Genomic DNA, 11,773 nt, shown 5'->3' on the forward strand with positions numbered 1-11,773 from the left:
GTCAGGGCAACTTTGTGCTTGTTCAAGCAAAACACGGTCGAGTTTATTACAGACATTTCTTCTCCCGCAGGACGAGCCACGCTGCTCGAATTCATCCTCCTCTTCTTTTTTTTTTTCATGAGTTGCCGAATCGACAACTCTACATAATGAGTAAAACATGAATTATGGTCAGAGTAATACAAATATTTCATTTACATGCAGATCAACACTGACAAGTTGAATTGTTCCCAGTTAGACGCGGCCCTATTTCAGGGCTAATCCCTCTCTGTTTGCAGATGCTCAGTCATCCCAAACATTTTACTTGTTTTGAATAATGGATTTTTACTGTGATTGTTTGTTGCTGTCACATGTGAAATAGCTACCTTGCATCAAGTCTGACTTGTATAAGTAGTGCAGAAATATCTCCCGAACACACACACGCACACACACATGCACAGGAACCCGCTCTCATACCGTGTCCTCTGCCTAAGCTGGATGAGACTGTTGATCAAACCCCAGGCTCTGCACAAGTGCGCGGATCTCTCTGTACAGTAGCCCTTGACCTTGCTGCGTGTCCTCATGGCCCAGACACCCGCCTGAAATTAAATTACAGATTAGTGGCTCTAGGCCCAAAGAGGGGTTTATTTGGTTGGCCCCTCTCTGAGAAGCGCTCACTCTCCCATTCAGGGACTGAAAAAAATGTCATGGGATTTAAGGAAGAAAATGCCAGTCTTCAAGACGTTTTCTTTCTTCTGACTGCGAGCGCCGGGACCAGTGGTGCCCTGAAACTGAATTGTCTGGAAAGATTCCGAAATCTTGCAGAGTAGGACGAAGGGACAGAGGAGCGGAGGAAATAGGTTTGTGAGTGCATCGAAGCAAAAAACAAAGAATGAATAAATGAATCATAGCAACGAAATAGAAAGAAATTCTGGGGAAGCGGCAGCTCACAGCTGGATGTACACCTTGTGAACGAAATGAAATTATGAATTCAATTAAAATAATTCTTACGAGACCGAGGGAGCAAATGCCAGCCCCTCATTAATTTGGAAGTCTGTCAAGCCTTTCGGAGTCCCTAATTACAAATTAGTGACTTTAGAAAAATTTCATTCGCAAGTGACCATCCATTGGAAATCAAAAAGAGGACGAAGAAAAACATTTTGTCAAGTGAAATGTGCCGGAAAAGAAAGATTACTTTGATAAATTAATAAATTAAGCATCTAATCCAGTCTTACAAAAAAGACTTATTTAGAGGGAGCCCGCTTGAGTTGGCCGAGCGAGTTATAGTTCTGCACTTAACTCGCTCCACATCCGTAATTGATCCCAGTAAATGCCACCTATCACAGACCCGGGTTCAAGAGGATAAATGCTTAAGATGCTAATGTCACGTCTTTATTTATCTATCAATATAAAACCCTTGGCAGGGTTCTAACTCGCCCCTCAGCCAAGCCTCAGACAGCGTTACACACAAACAATCATCTCACAGATTTAATAGTCTTGAACCCAAATATAATCGCACTACAAGATGAAAAAATAATGATGCATTACCCCAAAAAAGCACAGTGTGTCTTCCTTGAGGGTCCCTGGGGTGAAACTGTGAATCACACTGACTCTGTTACTTTTTAAAACAAACTCTGAGTTTTGCAGCTCCTGGTCTTATTGGAAACTTGGACCACTTTGATAAATGAAATTACTGATTGAAATGATAGATTCCTGCTCATATAAAAGTTGCTTGTCTTTTGTGATAGTGGGCACAGTCCACCCATCCATCATTTTCACCAGGTCTTTATCTTGTAAGCTCAAATCTGTGGGAAACCATGTTCAAAAACAAGTGAAATATTTGTCTGTGAATTTTGTTTTTTCCCACCTGTTTTTAGTTGATTCAGCCGCTGAGCACAGAACATGTGAGCGTCAGCCGTTTCCAGTCCTGTTCAGAGTGTCCTGTGATCACTTCCCCAGTCTACGCTCCATGAATGTACACAAACAGGTGCCAGAAGAGAGACGACTATAGTCCGTGACAAGTTTTGATCAGTCTAAACTGCCACATACACACACACACACACAAAGAGACACACTTCATCCACGGCCTTGGTATGTTGTTATTGTGAACACATCTGTTGGCTGTTTGTGACTAAAAACACAGACTGAACAAACACTCCGGCAGTCAGATCCTCACAAACAAAGCCAGGCACGAAAAAAGAAAGGAAAATCGCCACCAGCCCAGACCAATATTTAGAAGCGAGAGAGAAAACCGGCGCTCCTGTTTCTCTAAAAGCTACTCCAAACTCAGGCAAAACAACAGAGCTGTGCTCCCACTCCACTCAGCTCTCTTACCCGCGGCTCCGACTATGGTTCAAACACCACAATAAATTCAAATTAGCTGTTCTGCTGCTCTGCATTTGACTTGATTAGAACGGGAGGTCTGAGTAAAGTAGTCCTTCAAATGTGACCAGTTGTGCTCCTTAAATTTTAGCACACATTAAATGCACACTTCGCTCCAATAAATATTCCACTTTAGGATTTTTGGCATTTTGTTTAACACATATTTTCTCTGCATGTGCGCCTCTTACACAATTTCACTGCTACATGAATAATTTCCATCGCTTCCATGTAGCTTCAGTCAGACAGCAGGCAGCTGGCAGCTTTTCCTTTTCATACTTGCTCTTGTCCCACATTGTGTTCAGGATGGGACACCTGAGGTCAGTGGCTCCCGGTCCAAGTCCTGTGAAGCCCACAACTCTGCTCGTTTCATTCAAGCCGTCTAATCAGGGACTGATTCACACCAGGGAAAGCAAGTGAATGCAATTAAGTAGACGGCGGAAAAAAAAGAAAAGAAAAGCCAGCTCCAGGATTGAAGACCACTGTGTAATTGGTTTATTCATGGAAACAGGGGATGCTCTATCACAAGTTATCAAGGTGCATGTAAATAGCTTGGGCTGCGGCCAGTAGCCGGGCGCTCTGGATCTGAGCACAGTGTGTAAACACTTCCGAAGAATTTTGCTCCCCATGAGTGTCCTTGCATCATTTTTACGATCTGCTGTGTTTGTTCACCGCTTAAGGAGAAAACAGTGCCAGCATTTTACGCCGTGTTTTATTTCTCCTGAGGTGGTTCGATAATGTGTTTAGTATGCAGACGCCAGAGCAAAACATAGAACAGGCAAAGCAGCTGCGACGGCGTTCTGCAAATACGGGGACGCTGAGAGTGGGTCAGAGCCGATGGCAGCAGGACACAAACGCATGCAGGCAGGTTCAGTGAAGGGACCTGAAGTGTTGAAGTGGAGAAAACCGGGCTTACGGACACAGAGATGGACTAACAGCAGACACATGGGGAGACATTAGAACAAACAGGCGATCTGCTGAGAAGATGAAGAAACTGGGAACAAACGTGAGAGTGGGCAGCGAAGCTCAGGTGACATGGACATGGAGTCTGAGCTCATCTGGTGAGTGGACAGTGACAGGAGGCCGAAATAAACAGGACTGAAACAGGAATCAGGGGTTATCATCTAGAACTGGGAAGAAGAGAGCCTAAAGAAAAAGTATGATACTGCTAATAATCATATATATCAAACATTTTCAATCCAAAAAGACACTCTTCATACCAACACACACTTCAGTGTTTATCACAGTTTGAAACTAACTTGTAATTAACTCCTATATTAGGGCAGAAGGTAAAATATGTTAAAAAAACAAATGTTAATTCAACACTGACTTCAGGAGAAGTCGTATTGGTTGAGGTCAAAACGTTATCTTTAAATCAATATTGCCAATTTATGTATTGCAAAAAAAACCATCAAGTCAACTCTGTAGAAGGGTCATGTTTTCACACTGAAATACCAGCATTGAATCAATATTGTTCTCTAATTGTGCCAATTTCCAACTCCCCTGCCTAAATAATTAAAACTAAATAAGGATTTGGGAGCAGTTAATTTGGGGGGGATGTGGGAAACACATAGATCAGATGTAGTTTGACTAAAGTCTTTTAGAGAAACAGAAACCTCAATTACTTTTTTTGTTTACTCAGCACCTCCTTTGAAACTGATGGAAGCTTCTATTATAGCATGATGGACTGTGAGTTTATTGCATTAACAATTCATATTTGACCATATTTGAGCTCAGGCCATGACTTACTGACTTACATTTAATTTATTGGGTACACACTGTCTTCCAAAAGCAAAGTATTATATTGTGTTGACAATCTGTTATATAACTTTACATATGATCCGTGTAATTTGATTGATATTTGTTCATATGATAGTTCATATCAATGTAGGTTCAGCCGTTCACTGTTAATTAGACATTATTATACATATATGCACATTCACACCAGGCTGTTTTTACCAAGTGCCAAAGAGCTGCTTTGAGGTTAGATCAATTTCCTGGAGGGAATCGTGATGTGAAGAAGATTGAATTCATAACACTCCTCGGTGAATGGCAATCAGCCTCAGTGGGCATGAGGTGTTGGCACAAGGATTTGAAGTCGGACAATGAAGGTTTCTACTGGGAGGGAAGACATGCCACGGCACAATAAACTGCTACAAATAATTGATGTTTTAAAGAAGTAAAGGCTCAGTCCAACTTTTACGAATACCAGCTGTGAATATACACAGAATTCCTTGGAGGGATTTCTCTATCGCTGCAAGATTGAACTGTCACGTCAGACCTTTTGATATCGCTGCAGTCAAAAAACTGCTTAAAGACGACTGATATTTACAGCAGCGAGAGAATAATATTACTGGCATTGAAATGGAGGTGAGCATATTACCAGACTGTCGTGGTGAAGAGGGAGCTCAGGCTGGAGGCAAAGCTCTTGATTTACTAGTTCAAAAGTTCACTGAACATCATGAACTCTGGATAAAGGGGAAAAAAGGAGGATTGCAGTCGAGATAGCATTTCTTCACATGGTGTCCTGGCTCACTGTGAGGGACAGCGGGCGGGACTTCAGATGTCTGAGGTGACCTCAGACCTGCAGAGTCAGGGGAGGTGTTCGAGCATCTGATCACGATGCGACCTGGAGTCTTCCCTGTGGAGGTGTTTGGGGTTCGTGGGCTGACCAAGAGACCATCAGCCTGGGAAGGATCCATCATTAGGGCCTTTAAGATGTGGCTGATGTACTGCAGGTGCATGCTAACAACCTGGGACATTATATATGCTTCTCAGTTTGATCTTACTTTGGTTAATGAGTGAAATGTCAATGGAATTATTCAACATTGATGAAAACAAAAATATTTGCAGTTTTCTTTTCGTTTTCTTTAAGCCAGTGATGCTGAAAACATGTATGAAGGGTCACACGCAGCTAAATCTCATCTGTGGTGTTGTGTTGCTGCCGGATGTAAAAAATACAACAGATTTTTCACTATTAGCAAAATGTGATTCTCAAACAACCTGTCTTCTGTATATTTAAAATATTAAGTGAACAAATGGGCACAGATTACCTACTTCAAATGGTGCACAGTGCGCCTGACCTCTGCTGAAGAGGTTCTATTTGTATCTGCCTTTGTCTGTTAAATTAGCAGCAATACAGAAACACTACTGGATAGATTACTATCTAACTTAATGGAAAGATGTGGTATGGTTTTATTGGTGTGGATCCACATCAGAGGGTGGATCCAGTATTCAGTAACATGCAACACCAATTCCCCAGGGACTAATGCATGGATCTAGATGTTAGAAATTACACATATTTAGGGGACTAATATCTATGGTTGTGTAAGATTTGAGCTTGATTTAATTTAAGGGGACAGTTGGGCCTTGGTGGAAGCATGTGCTCTCATTAGTGCTATTCTAGTTTCATGCATGATACGTATTCATTTGAAACCTGATGCTGCCATTGGTCCAACATTTATAAAATGGCTAAATACCCCTTTCACTTGGAGCCTGTACAGCAGTTCACCACAATGAAAAGAACAAGGAGAGCTGGGTGCTCCCTATATGAGAGGCGGTGGTCTAGTGGCAGAAACTTGGACTATCGGCAGAGAAGGTCTCTGGTTCGTCTCTGGTTCGACTCCACGGAGAGACAACAAAAGACGAACCTGGATTGATCTGTCCAAAAATCCAAGAGTCTCCCTACCCTGTCTAGTGCCCCTGAGCAAGGCACCTTACTCCCCCAACATCTGCTCCCCGAGCGCCATACATGGTCGCTCACTGCTCTGTGTGTCCTGCACCAGATGGGTCAAAAGCAGAGATTAAATTTCCCTACCTGTGCATGTGTTTGGGACTAATAAATGCATCTTAATCATTAATCATATCAACACAATGTGCATGTACGTGCATCTCACGTTCAACCAGCAGTTTAGTGCCAAACTTCTACAAACACACTAAGAAGAAGCCGGTAAGGAAAGGTGAGTGGATTGAGGTGTATGTTTAAAATAAACATCAAAGACAGGTGGGTGCAGTAGGTCCAACAGGTAGTGGAGCTGGACCTGTTGAACCCAGAGGGGTGGGCTCCTGTAGTGGTAAACTGTATAATATATATTCCACTGTTGAAATGAGCATCCCTTGATATTACAGCTCTCATCAAAGAAGATACCTTCATATTCAAAGTCTATGAAGGTCCAACAAAACAGGAGAGGCAGTGCAGACAAAAAATAGAATCATCAAACAGAAAGCAGAATATATTTTGAGAGACTATATAGCACTACATCTTAAAGGCCAAGTTTTGATGAAGACAGAGTCAGCCATTAAGCTTGAATGAGTTGGGGACCTTCTCATGATCAATTCCCAAAGTTGTATAGCTGAACTATTCCGTCACCAAATCTTGATGGATACAACCAAACTCAATTCCTGAGTGTGTTCTGACACCTTAAAACCTCTCATTGAAATTTAATACAACAATACACAACTGTGTTGGTTCAGTTTACACTCTTCATCCATTTCTGCATGTTTGGTTTTCAATGAAGTAGAAGCATTTTCTTGTTATGTCATTAAACTTTAATCTCAACTTGTCTTTGCTCTCATCATGTCGGCACATGCGGTAACATTAGTTCAGGTCGATATCTCCCATCCCAGGTTCATTTATTAACTTTGTCAATGTGTATTACAGGGAGCAAATCTGTGGAGGGTGTGCAGAGCCACACAGAAGGATACCCCAGAGCAGCAGTGAAAATCAAAGGCTTCTCAGCAGCATCACTTCAGCACGTCCCAATGTGTCTGCTACTGTAAAATACCATTTAACATTTGGATCAGTTCTCTTCCACACAGTGGCTGCATAGATTGTTTTTCAGTGCATGAGTTGTTTGTTGTGGCCATGCAAATAATGACTGTGCTCTCTCAGCAGCAAAGGCATGACATTGTTCCACCACTTTGACTCAGGAGACGGGGGTTTGTGTTCCAAGTAAATAAGAATTAATTTGTTTGAACCATGAAGGTGGTTGCTTTATTACTTTAGCTTTAGTTGCCTAAACTTGAGCAAACCTTAAGAGGTCACAGACCAGAAAGGACACTGTATGGGCCCATTCACAGATCTATGCAGGCGTTCACTAATGTGTCCTCACATATACAATACAATAGAAAGCAGCTTGGGATGTAGTATTGTGATCGAACCCAACAGAGCCTGAGCCAAAATGATCGGAGCCCAACTCGAAGCAGACAGGCATTATGTTTTTTGTGTTTTAACCCAATGTGAGCTTCATATTTTCCCAAATTACAGGAACGTCCAGGATAACAAAATCCAGTAGACAGCCCAGACAATGTGACCGAACCAGATACGTTACACATATATATTGTGAATACACATTTGATTCCTCCACGCATTCACAAATTTCAGCACACATTTACAAATCTGTTTCCACAGACTGATTAAGATACAGTTAAACATTTTTTCACATACACACACAAATCACATTGCCTCAATATTAGACCCATAACACTGACATTGAAGGACTTTTGTAGATATGAGAACTTTTTGAATTATAAAGTCGACAACTGAGCATCATCAAAATGTATCTTTCATATACTGTCACATATTTTTGGCATCTGGAAACCCCGCAGCAGTCGAGCTCAGCCTCTGTTGACTCTGATGTTACTCAAATTCAGGCAATATGTATGTTATTATATAAAGTGGTGCAGTGTTTACCACCGTTGTCTCACAGCAAGAAAGTTCCTTGTTGATTCTTTCTGTGTGTTTCTGTTGTTCTTCACTCCAGCTTCCCCCTACAGTCTAAAGACATCACAGGCTGGGGGGTTAAGTTAGATTGAGATTCTTAATTTGAATGTGAGAGTGAATCACATTGACAGCCCCCCCATCAATCCATTATCTGGTGTAGATAATGAGTTGATATATGGATGGATATTATAATATATTATAACTTAATTGACATTATTTCCTGTTTTGGAAGCTGAAGCTGCTGTTCTATTTTAGACTTCATAAACAACATGTGACTGAATATTATTCATCTGCAGATAACATAACAAATATTTAATATTCCTGCAATAACATGTTCATTATTATTATAATTATTTGATATTTATATTTGGTGGTTCTCACAATGCCGGCCCCACTCCTCCACTTGATGTGCTGCATAATGAATATAATATCTTTTCTCTCCTTCATGTTCATATAGAGTAATATTGAATAACCACAAGATATGGAGTTTATTTGTTTCCCTAAGTTTTTACATTTCATAGATAATGATCAATAAGGATAGATAAATAACGACAGCCCTGTTTGGCCGATGAAAACTGCAGCTTTTGTTCGATTTGATTTGTTTCCCAAATCCCATTTAGAATCTCATTATCTTTAATCAGGATGAAGTGATATCATGTTGGATTCCGTTCGCTTCTCCAAACAACTTCTTCAAAGGTGCTGGAGTAAATCGCTGGCCCAAAGTCGGGAAAACAAAAGTCAGAGGCTTATTTTAGCAACTGAAACGTGTGCTTTGTCAGACTCATTCAGTTGTGCTTGGCTAGGCTGTCCCTAATTAAAGTGTTCTGCTCTACAGAGTCCCAGGCTGGTCCTGAGCATGCAGAAGCTGTCTTATTCTTTCAATCCATCACATCTACTGTAATTACTTTTGTTTACAGTGGAGGAAACAGCAGCTGTCTGATTAGAAGTTATTGAGGAGATAACTCATAGGTAATTTGGAAATGGCGCTCTGCTGCTCTCCTGGATGCAGATGAATCATTTCCTGTGTGAAGTGCGGGGACGATGTTGAGACACTCATGGAGAGCGACCCAGACAAATTACCACGGGGCTGTCAAATCTCCAAACCATCTTCCTCTAAAGCCGTGCGTTGTTGTTGTCTTCAGATGAAGATGATGGTTTCTCTTTGTCCTCAGGCGGAAATAAAAAAAAGTTTGCGAAACAGTGTAATTAGTTGCGCCTGTTCATTTTATTTTACTGTCATAAAGCTCAGACATATTTTAGTTATTATATCATTTTGTGGGGTAATCTAACGGTCTCATTTTATGATTTTAGTGATGGATGATAATAACAAACTATAAATTGTGGGCTAAATGCACATCAGCAAACTGGGAACCAACAGAAGCACAGAGTCACATTCGGTCCCCAGTGTTATATTATACAGTATTTACCAGAAGCAACATAAGACTCACGACACAGGATTATTGCCAGAAAAACATACGTTTGAGTAAAATCTATTCTGAGGTGTTTATTAGTCCTATTGAAATTGGATGTGTGATATAAAAATGGCAAATCGATACTGCAATATCCACTTCCAATATGTGAAATGGATGCTGCAGCAGCAGTATGATACTGAACTTGTTTAAGACCCACTGCAGATATAGAAAAGAGTGAAGATATTACAGGCAGAGTTACCAGCCTTTCTTGTTACCGACATTTTGGTGTTTATCGTGTACAATGAATGAGCAAAAACATCAGCTACAAAAATAGTTAACAGATCGTTATTTTAAATCACATTACACAGTTAGTAGCCTACAAGACTATGCTGTTATGCTACTATAATACAACACTTGTATTTTGATAACTTTCAATGTTATCACTGTATTCCATATTTATTTATTTGTAGAATTTAATTCATCCATAGTTCCTTTAACTAATCTCTCTGAAAGTCAAAATTTGCTGCTTGGATATTTGGTCTGAGGTGCAGTCAGAAAGCTTGTAAGCTAGTCCCTGAGGGGCCTTACAATTTCAGTTTGAGGTTGAGAACAAAAATATTTGTCAAAGCTTTTTTTTTAAATAGAATACAAGCTGAAACCAGGTTTACTAATTCTGACATATTAGCACCTATATTTGGAATACCTAACGTCTTACAAGATAGCAAAATTAGCATTTCCTTGGATCCATTTAGTCTCCAATTTATTGTTCAGTACGAATTTGTAATAACTTCTGGTTTGGTAGACTGTTGAATGTTAACTGTCTGTGTTGTGGTGAAGAGGAAGTACCTAGAAGAACATAGTTTTGCAATTGTTTGCTATGAAAACGTTGCTGCAGGAAACTGAGTAGACGAAAGTGTAAATTGCGGCTAAAGGAGCTGTGAGGTTGTTTTGATGTTTTCAATGTTTTAAACATTGATTAAAACAAAACCAAAGATGGCGCTGGATGCAGACGGAGAAACCCGATCTTTGTGGCTGTCTCCTGTTGTCCTTGAGAACTGAGTGGGTTCAGTCAATTAATGGTTGTAATTGGACTGTTTGGAATATCGGTGCAGCTAACGCTACTTTGACAGTGATTTAGTTTGACATGTTAATCAATCATCAACATAGCCAGAGCACACACTAATATGTTAACAAGGGATATAAATAGCATTTATATTGTGTGCGGACAAAGGTGAGACACACAAGGCATTGTGTGTGATCCAAATATATTTGCACTTTGATTATCGGTTCATTTTGATCCATTATCTTTAGCCTTTGTGTCAGGAGGGTTGTCCTCAGTGACGGAGCCTGAAAATATGTTGAAATGTCAAAAAATAAACACTGCATCTGATAAACTATTGTGTTGTGCACATGCCTTGTATAGATGACTACCTTCAGCAGTTTGTACTGCCTCACTTGCTTGTGTCATTAATCTGTTATTCAGTGCTTCTTCATGTGTAAATATTACCGCTCAAAATCGGTTTCGATGAACTCATTGTTTATACAGCCGATCCCCTCCCTCGCCAAACTGTTAGATTAATTACTCTGCTTTAATGGGCCCTACTACTGGGTACGAGTAATTAAAAGATAATGATTGGTCCCTTTGAATGTTACAAATAAAGATGCAGGAATTAATTTGTGTTATTCAGGTTATTCAATAAAAGATTAGGACCTGTGTGGGGGCGGGGGTGTTGGGGCCACTTGCTATTTTCTGCCAAATTATTCATGCTTGTGTTTCTGCTCTCAGAAATCCATATCAGATCAACTTTGGATTATCGCACTGGATAAGAATAATGAATAAATGCAGCTGGTCATTGAAATTCATCTTCATGACCCCCTCCTCTAGCTGGAGAAAAATAAAACTCAGGTCATTTAACTTTTATTGGATGTTGACAGCTGTATTTGCTGATGTAAACAATCCAGTCCTTCTGCGAGTGGGACTGCTGAAACTATTTATGACCCCCCCTTGTATGCCTTTAACTACTGACCTGCTGCAGAATTGCAGTAAAACTTCCATCAAAAAATAGCAGTGAAGAGACAGTCATGGTGTGTTTGCTTCTTATTTGATTAATTCCTGATGAATGAATGCTGCTCAGCCACAGTAGCCACTGCAATGCTGGATACAAATATTAAAATTAGGCCAGCTTTATGGATAACACGTGTGAAATGCAAACAAACAAAACACACGCAAAAGGAACATGCAAAAACTTCCTTATCAATTTGGCAATGTACATATGGCAAATAG

Source organism: Pleuronectes platessa, chromosome 1, assembly GCF_947347685.1.
Source record: "Pleuronectes platessa chromosome 1, fPlePla1.1, whole genome shotgun sequence".
NCBI lineage: Eukaryota > Metazoa > Chordata > Actinopteri > Pleuronectiformes > Pleuronectidae > Pleuronectes > Pleuronectes platessa.